Raw genomic sequence first — 17354 nt, forward strand, 5'->3', positions numbered from 1 at the left:
CCAGTGTTTTATATAAGTTCATCATAACATCCCTGCTCTTGTACTCTATGCCCCTATTAATGAAGCCTAGAATACTGTATGCTTTAGAAATAGCTCTCTCTCCTTGTCCTGCCACCTTTAATGACTTATGTACATATACACCCAGGTCTCTCTGCTGCTGCATACCCTTTAGAATAGTATCTTTTATTTTATACTGTCTCTTGTTCTTTGTACTAAAGTGTATCACCTCACACTTCTCCGTATTGAACTTCATCTGCCACCTATCTGCCCATTCCACCAATGTGTCAATGTCCCTTTGAAGTTCTACACTGTCCTCCTCACAGTTTACAATTCTCTCAACTTTTATGTTGTCCGCAAACTTTGAAATTGTTCCCTGCACGCCAAGATTGAGATCATTTGCATATATATCAGGAAAAACAACGGTCCCAATACTGACCCCTGGGGAACTCCACTACAGACCTTTTTCCAGCCCGAAAAATATCCATTAACCATTACTCTGTTTCCTATCCCTCAGCCAATTTTGTATCCACGTTGCTACTGTCCCTTTTATTCCATGACGTATAACTTTCCTCACAAGTCTGTTGTGTGGCGCTGTATCGAACGCCTTTTGGAAGCCTATATACACCACATTAACGGCCTTCCATCTTCATAACATGGCACAACTCCCTCCTGCCTCAATCGATCTGCTGCCAAAACCCTCTTGCATGCCTTTGCTACATCTAGACTTGACTATTCCAACACCCTTCAGGCCTGACTCCCATCTTCTACCCTCTGTAAGCTTGAGGTCATCAAAACCTGTATTGTCAACTTTACTACAAAATTCCATTCATCCATCATTGCCGTGCTCCTGATGAAGCAACGCCTTGATTTTAAAGTTCTCGTCCTTGTTTTCAAATCCCTCCATGACTTCCTCCCCTTTCCTATCTATAACCTCCTCCAACCCTACAATCTTCTGAGGGACCTGTGTTCTTCCACATCTGGTCTCATGTGCATTCTTGAGTTTAATACACAGTGGCATAATCTACCAAGGCCCGAAGCTCCGTCTCTCTACCTCTCTTTCTTTAAGGCCTCCTTGAAACCTATCCCTTTGACGAAGCTATTTTGTCATCTGCTCTAATAGCTCCTTACCTGATTCAGTGACAAATTATGTTTGATAATGCTTCTTGGGGTGTTCCCCTATGTTAAAGGAGCTATATAAATGCAAGTTGTTGTTTTTATTGTTGATGTTGCAATCTCCAAATATCCTGCTGGTGTTGATGTTTTTCTGGTTATGATGGTAATTCCTTGTATTTATTATGCTGGGAAGAAAAGAACAGGCTGCAATGGAAGCATGACTGTCCCAGCAACCATATTGATAGTGAAGGCCCTCTGAAAACTGGAGCGTGTTCACTACCAACATGAATTGTTGGTTTACCCCACCAATATATTTGCTTCTAGCTCTATCTGATTCTTGAAAGTCCCACAGCCAAGTGTATTGTATAGACAGAAAGAGGAATAGACAAAGGAAGACAGAGAAAAAAATAAACAAAAAGATAAGGAGTGAAGAATGTATTAATGTCATCCTCTGTCGCCCATTTGGCATCCTGTTGCTTGTTACGTTATTTATGTCTTTGAGGTGAGTTAAAGGCTGTTTTACACCTCACATCTGGCAAACCCTGAATCATGATTTGTCCAACATCATCAGCTCCAATCATTGTGCTCTCTGCTGCTACAAAATCTCCTGATTATACTGTAAAGGAGAGGGGGAAAAAAAGATGGACGAAGTTCTCAGTGCAGCTAATGTTGCTTCCTGCAACATTAACCTTTCCTCACAATCAACATGATGACATTTGAACTGAGTGTTCAGAATGCACTGTTTCAGGTGGGGAGCTGACACAAAACACACAACATAGTATCTTGCACTGCAGTGTCTGAACTGAACTACGTCATTTATTGCAGGATTTATACCATATCAGCCGAGAAAGGATTAATCACCTTATCAAGATCAATAAGTAAATTATACCGTACAATTTCCAGTAGTTTTATATTGGCTATAAAAACAGACGTTCAAATTGGATAACTGCGGTTTTGATCCTGATTGGCTGATCAAAATTTCATTACTCAAGCTACTGCCTGATTGATGTGTGGAAAAGTTGTTGGTAAACTTGTATCCATACTAACATTTTGGTTACGGCACTTCCATGCATTGATCTTAAACAGGAATTTATACTGGAATTCATTTAAGCCAACCGAGGGAATAGCTGGCAGATGATTGGCCACAGAGGTTCACGCCATTATCCTTTTGACTGCAGCTGAGAATACTTTACTCTCGTAATGACGTGATGTCAAAACACTTTCAAATACACAAGCAGTTGGGGCTGTGTAAATGGATCAGTGTTCAGTCAACAAATTAAGGGGGCCAATGTAATTGGAAATTTCTGGACTAAGCAAGCCAATTACTGGGATATCACAGTTGGCAGCTGCCACGTGAGCATGTTGTAATTTTCACAATAAACATGTTTTGGAACTGTTTCAAAGATGTGTTCTGGGTTGAGTCTTTGCAACATTTCAAAATATTCTTATGGTGACAATTAAAGTCAGCTTTCGGGCTGTTGCTGGTTTCAGTACCCCTGCAATTAGCCCTTTTGCAGAAATCTGTCTGGTCTGTAAGCCAGAAATGCTAGACAACATTGCCAAATTTTAAAAAAAGAAAAATATGGGCCATTTCACCAGAGACTGTTTTGTCTGTTCCCTCACAAGTATGGATGTTGTTAAAGCCTTTGCAAATAACAGGCTGCAAATTGAATGGTGCTTTTTTTTTTATTCTGGGAAATATTTAATCATCCAGTAATGAAGAAAGCTTTTAGCAGATTAGAACACCTGGTACACTAAAATATGTGCAACTGTGAGTGCGAGAAGATCTTTCACAAATTATCATTTATTATGCAGGTTTCTCAACATTAAAACTAACTGTAATAATCCTGTAACACTTTAAATTGAGAGGTGGTATGTGCAGATTGGAAGGGCCAGTTAGCTCAGTTGGCTGGATGGTTAGCTTGTGGTTCAGATAAAAGCCAAAAGGGTTCGACCCCCATTTCGGCCGAGATAGACTCGGGGCTTGTCTCCTTGCCCTACCCATCATGGCATATATATAGCTGTAGTTTAGCTTATAATTGCCAAGGACCCAGCTTTTGACAGAGAACTCATGATGATGATGTGCAGATTAGCCTTTTATTCTTTAGCATTTTTGTTTAAACTATAGGCCTGGATATCCTGCCCTACATTGATTTTTAGGTTGAGGACCACTCTGTTGTGAATCTTGCCCAATTCTAGGCTGTTTCTACCCTTTGCTGGATGTGACTTTCAATACAACGAACTGCCTGTACATTGTGGGCATCTTGAAATGTCACTCAAATGATGGAAATGCATCGTTATGCACATTTGCTATCTTTTTTTTTGTAAAAATATACTTTATTCATAAAAAATCTTCAATCACATTCAAAACCATTTCAAAAACAACATTACAAGGGTACAATCCAGGTTAAACTTTTACAAAATGTATCACCAGGTGCATCAGTACAAACAATATTACAATCATTTACAGCCTTTCATTTTGATCTGTACAGCCCGAGGGGCTCTAAACAGTTCCCAGTCTCTCGGTGCGCTGTGGTAGAAAGGTCTTAGACAGCGACCCTTCCCCATTGCGCCTTTGCGGCAGCTGCCCCAAGCTTTAGTGCGTCCCTCAGCACGTAGTCCTGGACTTTGGATTGTGCCAGTCCGCAACAATCGGTCGGGGACAACTCTTTGTGCTGGAAGACCAACAAGTTTCGGGCAGACCAAAGCGCGTCTTTCACCGAGTTGATGATCCTCCAGCTGCAGTCGATGTTTGTCTCGGTGTGTGTCCCTGGGAACAGCCCGTAGAGCACAGAGTCCTGTGTCACAGAACTGCTCGGGATGAACCTCGACAGCAACCACTGCATCTCTCTCCAGACTTTCTTTGCAAAGGCACAATCCACAAGGAGGTGAACAACGGTCTCTTCCCCACCACAGCCACCTCGAGGGCAACGTGCAGAGGGGGTGAGACTCCTGGCGTGTAGGAAGGATCTGACGGGGAGGGCCTTTCTCACCACCAGCCAAGCTACGTCTTGGTGCTTGTTGGAAAGTTCTGGCGATGAGGCATTCTGCCAAATGACTTTGACAGTCTGCTCGGGGAACCATCCCACAGGGTCCACCCTCTCCTTTTCCCTCAGGGCCTCTAGGACGTTACGTGCTGACCACTGCCTGATGGACTTGTGGTCAAAGGTGTTTTTCTGCATAAATTTTTCCACCAGGGACAGGTGGTACGGCACGGTCCAACTACTTGGAGCGTTCCGCAGCAGCGTGGCCAGACCCATCCTTCGCAACACCGGGGACAGGTAGAACCTCAGCACGTAGTGACACTTGGTGTTTGCGTACTGAGGGTCTACGCACCGCTTGATGCAGCCACACACAAAGGTGGCCATCAGTATGAGGGCGATGTTGGGCACGTTTTTTCCCCCTTTATCTAGAGGCTTGTACATCGCGTCCCTGCAGACACGATCCATTTTCGACCTCCAGATAAAGCGGAAGATGGCTCGAGTGATCGCCATCGCGCAGGAGTGTGGAATGGGCCAGACCTGCGCCACGTACAGCAACAGCGAGAGTACCTCACACCTGATGACCAGGTTCTTACCCGCAATGGAGAGGGAGCGTCGCTCCCACATGCCCAGTTTCCTTTTCACCATAGCCACTCGCTCCTTCCAGTTTCTAACGCATGCCCCGGTCCCTCCGAACCATATCCCCAGCACCTTCAGGCCGTCAGCCCTGACAGTGAAGGGGACAAAGGATCGGTCAGCCCAGTTCCCAAAGAACATGGCCTCGCTCTTCCCACGATTTACCTTGGCTCCCGAGGCCAGTTCGAACTGGTCGCAGATGTGCATCAGTCTGCGCACCGACAGCGGATCCGAGCAGAAGACGGCGACGTCGTCCATGTACAGGGAGGCTTTCACCTGAGTGCCTCCACTGCCTGGGATCGTCACTCCTCTTATGCCCGGATCCTTCCTGATGGACTCGGCAAAGGGTTCTATGCAACACACGAAAAGGACAGGCGAGAGAGGACAGCCCTGCCTGACTCCAGATTTAATCGGAAAGCTATCCGTTTCCCACCCGTTGATTGAGACTGCGCTACTGATGTTAGTGTAGAGCAGTTGGATCCAATTTCGAATTCCCTCCCCAAAGCCCATTTTGGAGAGCACATCCCCCATGTAGGTGTGCGATATTCTGTCAAAGGCCTTCTCCTGATCCAAGCTGATGAGGCAGGTATCCACACCCCTGTCCTGTACATAGGCAATCGTATCCCTGAGCAGCGCCAGGCTGTCAGAGATCTTCCTGCCTGGCACAGAGCAGGTCTGGTCAGGGTGAATCACCAATTCCAGAGCGGATTTGACCCGGTTGGCGATGACCTTGGACAGAATCTTATAGTCCACATTCAACAGTGAAATGGGTCGCCAATTTCTAATTTCCTCCCTTTCCCCCTTGTGCTTGTAGATGAGGGTGATGATGCCTTTCCTCATGGATTCTGACATGCTGCCGGCCAGGAGCATACTCTCGTACACTTCTAGCAGGTCTGGGCCGATCAAGTCCCACAGAGCTGAATACAACTCCGCCGGCAGGCCGTCGCTTCCGGGGGTTTTACTCTTCTCGAAGGACTCGAGGGCCTTAGTCAGTTCGTCAGGAGTTAGCGGTTTGTCTAGGCTCTCCCGCGTACTGTGGTCTAAGACCTCCGTGATAGAGGACAGGAAGGACTGGGAGGCCGTGCTGTCCGTGGGCTTCACGTCATACAGACCGGCATAAAAGGATTTGCTGATCCTCAGAATGTCGGACCGTGATGACTTTACTGAGCCGTCTTCTTCCTTCAGGCTGCTGATCACAGAGCGCTCTCTGTGTACCTTTTGGAAGAAGAAACGTGAGCACGTCTCATCCTGCTCCACGGAGCGGACTCTGGAACGGAAGATGATCTTGGAGGCCTCCGAGGCAAAGTGCGAGGCTTGCTGGCCCTTCACCTCTTGGAGCTCCTCCTTGACATCGACCCCCATCGACTGCAGCCGGAGCAGATTCTGCATCTTTTCCTGGAGTCGGGACATTTCCCTCTGTTCCTTTCTAGCTTTCTGGGTGCCTTTGCGGATGAAAAACCTCTTGATGCTTCCCTTGATCACTTCCCACCAGTGTGTCAGGGACTCAAAGAGGGGTTTCACGGTTCTCCAACCTTTGTAATCCCTCTTGAGCTCCTCAATGTTCTCTGGGGTCAGCAGTTGCACATTTAGCTTCCATGCCCCCCTGCCCACCCTCAGGTCTTCCTCCAAGTGGCAGTCCGCCAGTAGGAGGCAGTGGTCAGAGAAGAACACCGGCTTGACGTCGGTGGATCTGACTGTGAATGCACGGGACACAAACAGGAAGTCTATCCTGGAACGAATGGACCCGTCTGGCCGCGACCAGGTGTATCTACGCTGCGCTCCGTCTGCAGGGTTGCTGAAGACGTCGTGCAGCTTGGCATCCTTAACTGTTTCCATCAGGGATCTGGACGTAGCGTCCAATCTGCTTCTGGCCCTGCCGGATCGTCCAGCCGCATCGATGATGCAGTTGAAGTCCCCGCCCAGAATGACCGGCCTGGAGGTCGCCAGCAGCAGTGGGAGCTGCTGAAAAACCTCCAGCCGCTCAGCCCCTTGTGCCGGGCCGTACACGTTAATTAACCGGAGTGGAGCGTTCTTGTACATTACGTCTGCTACGAGGAGTCGCCCGCCCACCACCTCCTTGACCTCGGAGACGGTGAAGTTGCCTCCCCGCAGCAGAATACCCAGGCCGGAGGAACGAGAGTCGTTTCCGCCCGACCAGATCGATGGCCCGTGGGACCACCATCGTGACCATTGCCTGTAGGAGCTGAGGTGCGGTATCGCACACTCCTGCAGAAACAACAGGTCAGCTTTGACCTTGGCTAGGTAGTCCAAGGTCGCAACACATCGCGTAGTAGATTTAATGCTACGCACATTTATGGATACAATCTTTAAACCCATTTTAAAGCATTTAGTCTCCTACCAAACCCACTGTCTCTGAGAGTCCCAGACCTTTAGTCTGCTCCTTCATACCCGTAGTGAGCTCAAATTCCTTCACTTTGGATGGGCTGAGGTAGATCTCCTTGGCCGTGTTCTGCTCCAGTGGCATCTGGAGGTTCACGTAGTGAGCGGGTTTTGAGATGACCTTTGCTGGAGAAGCTTCTCCAAAACTCACCCCCTCTGGGGGGTTGCTGTTCCCGGCTTCCTGGAGCTGGGGTGCGATGATTGCCTCACTGCTCCCAGATTCCAGGGGCTGTGGTGCACTGGCCTCCTCAGGTTGCAGGCAAAGTTGGGGTGCGCTGGGCTCCTTGTTGTCTCCAATTTTCTGGAGCTCGGGTGTCTCGTCCTCCAACGCCCTGGAGCTTTGCCGCCTCTTCTGTCGGTGCCGCTCTGGCACTTCATCATCCGAAGAGCTGCTGCCCTTGTCATCCGTGTCGGATGGGAGACGCCTCTTGCCGCTTCTCTGGGAAACGCCTTTGCTTCTTCTTCGCTCCCTCTTACTTTTCTTGTTCTTCACCGTCCGCCACTCCCCCTGCTGCTTTTCCACTGCTGCCTCCTCCTCCATTGATTCGCTGTCCTGAGGACTGGAAGGTTCAGGGGGTAGTGCTGTTGATTGGCTCTCTGTTGCCTCAATCTCTTTCTCCACCTTGTCTCTCTCTGTGTCCTCCTTTGTCCCGTTGAGCTCCCTGGGGGCCTTGGTGGTTGGAGTGACACGGAACCTTTCTTCTGCTTCCCCCTGGTCGGCTTTGGCTGCCTGTGCGTAAGTACGGCAGCGTTTGGGGCAGGTCCTGTAGAGGTGACTTGCCTCGCCACACAGGTTGCAGCACTTGGCCTGTTTGCAGTCTTTTGTCTGGTGCCCTTCCTGTTTGCAGATCTTGCAGAGGGAGGCGCTGCAGTTGGCCGCCACATGGCCAGCCTTGCCGCATGAGCGACAATGCTTGGGTTGCCCAGCGTAGACCAGGTAGCCACGGTTTCCCCCGATTGCGAAACTGGAAGGAGGGTGGAAAATGGCTCCCTTACCATCGGTCTTTAGCGTGACCTTAAACAGGCGTTTGCCTGTCCAGATCCCCAAGTCGTCTCGAATCTCGGTGCCGCTCCCCACCTTATCGAAGTACCTGGTGAGGAAGGTGACCACGTCGGCGACAGGGACGAAGGGGTTGTACACATGCACCATCACCTCACGTTCCCGTTGCAACGGCAGAGAAAAGTGCGGCTCCGCCGTCAGGATCTTCATCTCCGGCAGGTCTCTCTTCTCCTCGAACACCCTCAGGAGCCGGACGCAGTCTGCCACTCGCTTGAAAGTCACGTCGAAATAACCACCTTTGCGGGAGTCGTGCAGGGTGAAGATCTCCGTAGCTTGGAAGCCGCACGCCTTCAACAGGATCCTCCTGGTGAAGAAGCCCCGATCCATAGGTGATCCTCCTTCGCTGTGGTTCACCGTGACTCGGACGGTGATAGGTAACCCACGGTATAGATTTGGATTGCGATTGGTTATCGCCCTTCCATGCCGACCTTGCCATGGCAGGACCATGGTGTCGCCCCTGCAACACTTGATCTTAGCCAAAAGGCCGAGAAGCGATCTTGCTATCATTTGTGTCATAGCAGCCCTGGATGCCATGAACGCTTGTTTGTTCTTGACAATTAGGTTTACTATAGATGGCAAAAGGACCCTTTAAAGTTAAGTGGTCTAAAATTCCATGTAACCGATTTCAGAATGATCAATAGTCCTGAGTGTTTTTGCACTTCCTCCGAAAACATTTTTGAGATTGTCTGCCACTGCACCTGCCAACAATGGAGCACGTTGTTGAGGATGGAGACCTCACCAGAATTATACTAATGTCCCAAGGCAAGAAAGTTGACCCAGATCATGGGCAGGGGCCCAATCAAGCTGAAGGTGTATTTCAATTCCACCAATAGAACCTATGGGCTGTAAAATGAAACATTAATTCAGAAAAAATATTTAATAGCAAAAATGTGATTTACCCATTTGTTGAAATTAAACAATATAAATCAAACTTTAATACAAAAGCAAAATATTGCAGATGCTGGAAAGCTGAAATAAAAACAGAAAATACTGGAAATACTCAGCCGGCCAGGCAGCATTAATGTTAACTCTGCTTCCCTCTCCATGGATGCTGCCTGACCTGCTGAGTATTTCCAACATTTTTTGTTTTTATTTTATAAGTTAAACTCTGTATATGCCTTTGTTTTGATTTGAATAACAATATTATTTTGATTCGTCAACTTTTATCATTAGATGGCTGAATTTCTGTGTTCTCTCTGCTGGATTGAACCATGACGACATTGCCAGGCACGCTTGGCCTTTGTTTTTATATTTTCACACATTAATCTCTAAATCGCAGAGTAGAAATTCCGGGGATAGTGATACGCCACCAGAATTGTGGCAGGCTGGATCTTCCAGTGGCTTTGGCCCTGCCTTGATCCTGTCTCAAATGTTGGCAATGCGGTCGTTACCATGTCGGCAGGTGCCAGCAGAGACACCCCCCACCGCGCCCGCACACCCCCCCCCCCCCCCCCCCCCCCCAGCTGACTATACCTAATCTCAGCAGCAAACTGTCATTTGTGTGAGGAAATGTGCATATAGGTTGGTTGGCTGAAGAAATATTCCCTTCTGTGATTCCCTCCACACTAGCACACCCATAACTGAATACTCTTCATATCAGTTGTTGTTTGCAGTTTTCCTTGTGCTGCACACATTTAGCTGAGAATGGCAACTGTGAGACATAGGCACTGCTGGGTCTGTTGGAGGCACATCCTGGGTAGCTGAGGAATGTCCCCCATCCCCCATAGGCTTCAGATATGGGATGTGGTGTACTGTGGGGTGGTGGTTGGTGAGACTGATGAAGCACCCACCTACATTATGTCAGAGTTTGCAGTAAACATAGGTAAGACCACTGTAGTAAAAACATATGGGCCTCAAACTCCAGATGGCAGAAATTCTGACTTGGATTCTCATTATGAACAGAATTTCTATATAACCACAAAATGGTTTCACCTACTCTATACAGCAGACCTTGGGAGAGAAGGTAACACCACTTAAATTTGCATGCTAAGTATGAGCCTATGACTTTGGTAGGCTGTTTTCAGGCTCACCAGTTTTAAAACTTGAACTTGTGATTTAAATTAAGCCCTAATTTTCAGACTCTTGAGTCTTAATCTAAAATCTCCTGATTCCTCATTTGTTAAATAATGTGCCTAAACCCTAAAAATACTTTCATGCCATTGAAAGCATAAGTTTGAAACTAATGGGGTCAAAAGCCATGGTTTCAGTAAATATATGTGATCAACCAATGGAAATTTCAGTGATAATTTTAAAGGATGCTATTTTGTTTTCCTACATGCCTCCTAATGGATGCTTTTAAGAGGAGGGGCATTGACCGAGGTCTGAGAGCAGCTTGCCCTTTTATTATGCCAGACATGTGTGGATATGTGATGCAGGAGAACATTAGAAAAGGCAGGAGAACATTAGAAAAGGCAAGAGAACTTTCCCCTTTGCTCAGTTGATAGATGGTCAGTCACTGGTTCGGTCAGTGATCGGTGCTGAAGTTAACTGGTTTAGTTGAGGCCGTGTTAAGGCTACTTTAATTGCACTGGATGCCCTCGGGTTAAGGAGGACACACCCAGTCAGGCTCCTCACTCATAATCTGAATCCAGTAACCTCTGCATGAAGAATGGCCACTTAGTGAAAGCGATAGTGCCCGGTGTCTACGGAATTGTACTCCCGCTAGTCAACTCCTCAAGGAGAGGAGGTAAGTAGAAAATTGAAAGAGAGGAAATATATAAAAATTATTCACATATTGGAAAATTAAAGTTTGCTGTTTTGAGTTTTGAATGCTTTTGTTTCTTGTATGTGCACATATAGTAGTACATGTTCAAAAAACATTTTGAATCTTAAGTATACAAAGCTTTACGACGGTCAGTTGAAGATTTGCTGTTGTATACTTGTGAAATCAGATTTCTTAAGAATCAGTACCACTTCTATTGGTTTACAAATATAGCATTTGTACTCAGTATGGATAATTATCTATCTGTAAAAAATAAAATCTTTCAGCATTTATTCACCTTTTGTATGGGCATATTTATAATGGAAACTGCCTATGTAAACCTGTACTCTCCCCCTCTGCCAGAGGTGGGGATACAGAGCCTTGGCGTTGTCTCCACACACAACCACCCCCTCACCATCCCTTATCTCAGCCTGTATTGCAGAGAAACTTCTATGTCGAACCAACTCTATTTCTCTTCTTTCCAAATTAGCATTTAGCTATAAATAACAACATAAAATTAATAGATTATATAAATGTAAGTACAGAAAGTATGACTTTAAAATTGGGACTAATCTGTGCCGTGGTTCTCTTATCTTCCACACTCTAACCATGCTTAACCTGAAGACTAATTTGATCGAGCAAAAACAATGGTTCTCCCAGGATGAGGCTAGTCAATCTACTTCGGGGATCCTTGCTTTTCCTGGTGTATATTAATGATCTAGATCTTGGTGTGCAGGAGACAATTTCAAAGTTTGCAGATGATATGAAGCTTGGGAGTGTTGTAAACTGTGAAGAGGACACTGTAGAACTTCAAAAGGACACAGACAAGTTGGTGGAGTGGGCAGATAGGTGGCAGATAAAGTTCATTGCGGAGAAGTGTGAGGTGATTCATTTTGGCAGGAAGAACATGGACAGACAATATAAAATAAGGGGTGAAATTTCAAAGGGGTGCAGCAGCAGAAAGACCTGGGTGTATGTGTGCAGATCATTGAAGGTGGCAGGACAGGTGAAGAGAGAAGTTAATAAAGCATATAGTATCCTGGGCTTTATTAATAGGGGCATAGAGTACAAGAGCAGGGAGATTATGCTGAATTTATATAAGACACTCATTAGACCTCAACTGGAGTATTGTGTACAGTTCTGGGTGCCACATTATAGGAAATATGTGAACACATTGGAGAGAGTTCAGAAGAGGTTTACAAGAATGGCTCCAGGGATGAGAAACTTCAGCTACGGGGATAGATTGGAGAGGTTGGGACTGTTCTCCATGGAGAGAAGAAGGCTAAGAGGAGATTTGATAGAGACGTCCAAAATCATGAGGGGGCTAGGCAGGGTAGATAGGGAGAAGCTGTTCCTGCTGGTAAAAGAATCAAGAACGAGAAGGCACAGATTTAAAGCTATTTGCAAAAGAAGCAAATGCGACATGAGAAGAAAGTGTTTCACACAATGAGCAGTTTGGGTCTGGAATGCACTGCCTGGAAAGTGTGGTAGAGGCAGGTTCAATCGAGGCATTCAAGAGGGCATTAGAATAGGAGCAATGTGCAGGGGTACGGGCAAAAGGCAGGTCAATGGCACTAGGTCATAATGCTCATTTGGAGAGCCAGTGCAGACATGATAGGCCGAATGGCAGTCTCCTCTGCCGTTAAAATTCCGTGATTCTGTGTGCTGACACCTGCAATGTCCCCAAATGCGGGATACTTTACAGGAAAATTTGTGGTACGGGGGCACTTTGTCCAGCACTCCCCTGATTACAAATGAAAAAATAGAATTTAATCATCCATGTCATCTTCTGCAGCATTTGTTCTGCATAGTCTTTCCCAAATATGCCTTTCGCTCAACCACGCATTCTATAAATATCAATTCGGCTGAAGACCGTCAACTCGATAAAAGGTGCTCTTTGGTCTGCTGGAAACTTGCTGGTCTTCCAGTGCAAAGAGTTGTCCGCGACCCAGTGTTGCAGACTGGCACATTCCAAAGTCCAGAACTACGTGCTGAGGGACGCTATAGAGCTTGGGGCAGCTGCTGCAAAGACGCAGTGAAGAAAGGCTACTGTCCAAGGCCCTTCAGCCATAGTACACCCAGGGACTGGAAACTGTGAAAAACCCCTCGGGCTGTGTGTTCGACATATAATGGATATGGTAAATATTAACTGTCATTGTAAATGTAGTGAGAACATACAGTATTCCTCACTGTCGTTGGGTGAAAATCATGGAACTTCCTAACAGCACTGTTGGTGTACCTACACCACGTGGACTACAGCAGCTCAAGAAGGCAGCTCACTACTACCTTCTCAAGGGCAGTTAGAGATGGGCAATAAATTGCTGGCCTAGCCAGAGATGCCCATATCACGTGAATGAATTTAAAAAAATTATTGGAAGGAACTGATTTGGTTTGCACCTTATATAATGTCAAGCTTGAATGGTTATGTAATGTGTTCCTATAAATTTTGTGAATTAAGATATTACATTTGCTGGAAATCTGAAATTAAAACAGAAAATGCTGGAAATACTCAGCATTTGACAGTCTGGCAGCATCTATAGCGAGAGAAACAGAGTTAACCTTTCAGGTTGATGACCCTTCATCACACTGGGAAGAAGGGTTATCAAACTGAAACGTTAACTCTCTCCACAGTGACTATATTTATGTTGATTCTGTGTATAATTCCATGGGAGATCAATTAGTAATATATTAAAAATCGTGCATCTGTGCACACTTCCTGCCTATAAAACTTTATGTCCAGTTATGTCAAGCGTTTGTCACTTTTCCATTTAAACATTCCTTTGCCTGCATTTATAATAGGAGCTGCCAATGTAAACTTGGCACACAGCAATTACACCCACTACACCACAACAGTGTTAGGAAGATAGGACAGGAGTAGGACAGTCAAACTCTCAATCCTGTTCCACCATTCAGTTGAATCATGGCTGATCTATACCTCAACTATTTTATAACCCGCCTTGATATCTTTAATAAAAATGTCTATTTTTGTCCTGAAAATTTTAATTGATTTAGCATCCATAGCCCTTTGGGGGAGACAGTTCCAGATTTCCACTACTCTTTATGTGCAATGTGCTTCTTAATTTTTCTCATTAATGGCCTAACTCATAATTTCAAGATTGTGTCTCCCTTGTTCTAGATTCCTATATGAGAGGAAATAGCTCCTCTGTATCTCCTCCATCCAATCCTTTTCATTGTGTTAAAGACCTCAATTAAATCAACTTCAATGGGCTCAGCTTGAGGGAATATAAACTATGTTTATGCAACCTGCCCTCAGAATGTACCTTTTTAAGCTTTTTTATCATTCTGGTGAATTTATACCAATTTAGGCCAATGTATCCTTCCTGAGGTGTGTCACCCAAAACTGAACAGTCACTCAGGGCCTGATCAAGGTGCAGTGCAAATGAAGCATAACTTTCTCCTCTTCGAACAAAGTATGAATAATACAAAACAAATTGTATAACTGTGTTTAAGGACAAAGAGTATTATTTTAAATAAGGGGCGGATTACTTCAGCATTCCTTGTCTAATTATCTGCCATCCCTTAATCCTACTTCATCTGAAGAGAACCCTTTGTCTTTGCTAACTGTGGTTATGACTCTGGAAATTTAGATTGCCAATAAAAATCTTGTGCGTACTTGATTTCCCTCTCCAACTTGCTGTTGTCACAAATTTAGGTCAACATTTAAAGTTGAAAATTCCTGTGTAAATACATAGAATAGAATTTCTGTATGTAAATAATTGTCTCTAATGATGGAGTTGCAGGCTCTGACCAGTAGGTAGTGCTGTAGTAGGATGTGTGATGAAGCATGTTTGTGATGTCTTTTTCAACTTCCTCGCCATCTTGTGTATAGAAAAAATAGAGTAGGCAGCACTCCTGGCAATTTATTAATATACTGTACATTATATCAACAATCATCATGTTGTATCTGCTTTGTATGGTAGCAAAGTAATGCAAATACTACTATACACACGTCTTTTTTCCAACTTGAATGCAACAAAGTGTCTTCTTCCAATTAGTACCAGGGTCTATTATATACTGCTATTGTGTAGTGTCTGTGATGTACTGTTACTGTTGATTAACATTTGAACTTATGTGCGTGTGCAGATGATTGTAGATGAATAGATTTATATATGTGCTTATTGTCAATAAAGAAAAACTTTTCAGTACCACTGATTATGTAGGTTTAAGATAAATTGCAGTAGAAAATTGTCAAGGGACTTTTTGGAAATTTTGCTATAGATTTTATGAAGAAGACAGACTGCTGAAGTGACACCAGATTATTAACTTGTAAGTATGGAGCATTTCCTGCACTGTGAAGCACAGAGCTATCACATTAAATAACACACTTTGGAAGTGACAATGCAGCCACCTGTGAATCGTTATCTTCAATGTCCTAGTATTCTCCAGTCATTAGTTTTATTAATGAGCTTGAAATACTAATAAGATTAGCTATGATGCAATGACAGTATCATTTTCTCATACCCAAAACAGGTTATATGAAATATATCACATTTTTAAAAAGTATTACTTAGTCATTAATAAAACACCAAGCCCTAAAGCTGCACTTTATGAATATTTTGAAGATGGGGATTTTTAAAAATACCTTATTTAAATGCAGCTTCATGCTTTGGTGAAATTACTCGGTAATTGGTATTCATGTTGCTATTTTTATTGCAGTTTCTGCCATTTTTCAACCGTGACCACAAATTGACAATAGCCAGTTAAAGATGCCAGTAGCTAAGTTTTTGTTTTGTAAGTGTAATAGCTCTTGTTCTGGGATTTTGCCAACTGTTTCTTTTGATAATTCAATATTCCAGCATTTATGGAAATGGCTGATCTAATGTTCCGATATACTGCAATGTAAAACCTCAAACACTGTTGCAAATTGGTCTCTTTTTATGTAGGCTGCATTTTTTGTGGACTTTGTCCACATGAATGTCTCTTCAATAACCTTGCCAGAATCCATGAGCTAAGTTCAACAAAAATGTACAAGCAAATTAATGTCTAAGCTGCTTACTGCAAACATTTAACTGCATGTAATTTCCCAATTTACGGTGTTAAATCTTCCCAACTAAATTTGCATTGTGTTCTACAAGTCCCTGTGTTCTATGTTCTGCTCAACACCAGCTTGTTCAAACGACAAAACATTTGCTAATGCGTCAGTTCATTTAATAAAATTCTTTTGCACTGTCTCACCTGCCAATGCAAGATGGCGCACTGATACCCAACTGCACATGCGCACTTGTCTGCACATGCCGAAATCCAGCAACATCACACCTTGCGGGCCGGTGGGACACTGTAACAGGGATCCAGAGCCAGCATCAATTTTGGAGAATTTAATCCCCCGCAAGGACACAAAACCCCCCTCCCCTTGCCTGGGAAAACTCCACCACCACCCTTGCCCCCCCCAAAGCTCTGAGCTGTATGTCGGGTGGGGAAGGCCCCGGGAAAGGCTGCGGTCGAGGAGCAGTGATATTAATTTTGCAGCTGGAAGAAAGAATGCGGCTGGGGCGGTGGGGGGAGATTGAGGCTGGCTCTGTGATGGGGAGTTCACGGGGTTGGGTTGGGGGGGGGGTGGGGCGGGGGGGTGTGAGGAGTTTCACAGATCTGCCTTATAGCCATCAGGGTCAATTACTTTTACAATTTTTTGAGCTGCTTTGTGAAACAGGATTCTAAAAATCAACAGCAATGGAATTTGTTAGGGTCATTTCTATAACAGTTAATATTACATTAAATCCACAATTTATTATTTTCCTTTTCTAATTTTATACAAGAAGTTTCACAATGGCAAGAGCTAAAACTCAAAGATGGTCAAAGGAATCCACCCTTCCTGGTTTCTGGACCACAACCCTGCCTCACGCTCCTAAAACCCGCCCAGAGTAAAAACCAACAAAAGATGACCAAAAAAAAAAATAGAGGGAGAAAATAAACTTTGAGAGTAAAGTAGCAATAATGTAAAAACGGACAGTAAGAGCTTCTTTAAATACATAAAAAGGAAGAGCAAGGGCAAAGTGAACATAGGCCTCTTAAAGAATGAGGCTGGGGAAATGATAATGGGGAACCAGGAAATGGCAGAGGAGTTGAATAAATACTTTGCTTCAGTCTTCACTGTAGAAGATACCAAAGATTCCAAAAATGCTAAATAATCAAGGGGCAAAAGGTGGGGAGGAAATAAACACAATAACTATCACTAGAGATAAAGTACTAGGGAAACTAATGGGGCTAAAAGCCGATAAGTCCCCGGACCTGATGGGTTGCATCCTAGGTTATTAAAGGAAGTAGCTACAGAGATAGTGGATGCGTTGGTAGTAATCTTCCAAGAATTCTTAGACTCTGGAAAAGTCCCAGAGGATTGGAGAACACTCAATGTAACGCCCTTATTCAAAAAGGGAGGGAGACAAAAAACAGATAACTATAGGCCAGCTAGCTTAACACCTGTCATTGGGAAAATGTTAAGAGCATT

At 44.7% G+C, this 17354-nt stretch overlaps 1 protein-coding gene across 5 annotated transcripts in view; it reads left to right on the forward strand.

Moving 5' to 3' along the window:
• The window catches only part of LOC144682673 (F-box-like/WD repeat-containing protein TBL1X), a 323543-nt gene that overhangs the window by 114158 nt on the left and 192031 nt on the right, over positions 1–17354 (forward strand). The window contains exon 1 of one of the 5 annotated variants that reach the window (XM_078545244.1): positions 12900–13029. The exons of the other annotated variants lie outside the window; for them this stretch is intronic. The gene's annotated coding sequence lies outside the window, so the exon portion shown is untranslated. Of the gene's footprint in view, positions 1–12899; positions 13030–17354 lie in introns of those variants that run through there. 5 annotated transcript variants of the gene reach the window in all.

This window comes from Cetorhinus maximus, chromosome 7, assembly GCF_964194155.1.
Source record: "Cetorhinus maximus chromosome 7, sCetMax3.hap1.1, whole genome shotgun sequence".
Classification (NCBI taxonomy): domain Eukaryota; kingdom Metazoa; phylum Chordata; class Chondrichthyes; order Lamniformes; family Cetorhinidae; genus Cetorhinus; species Cetorhinus maximus.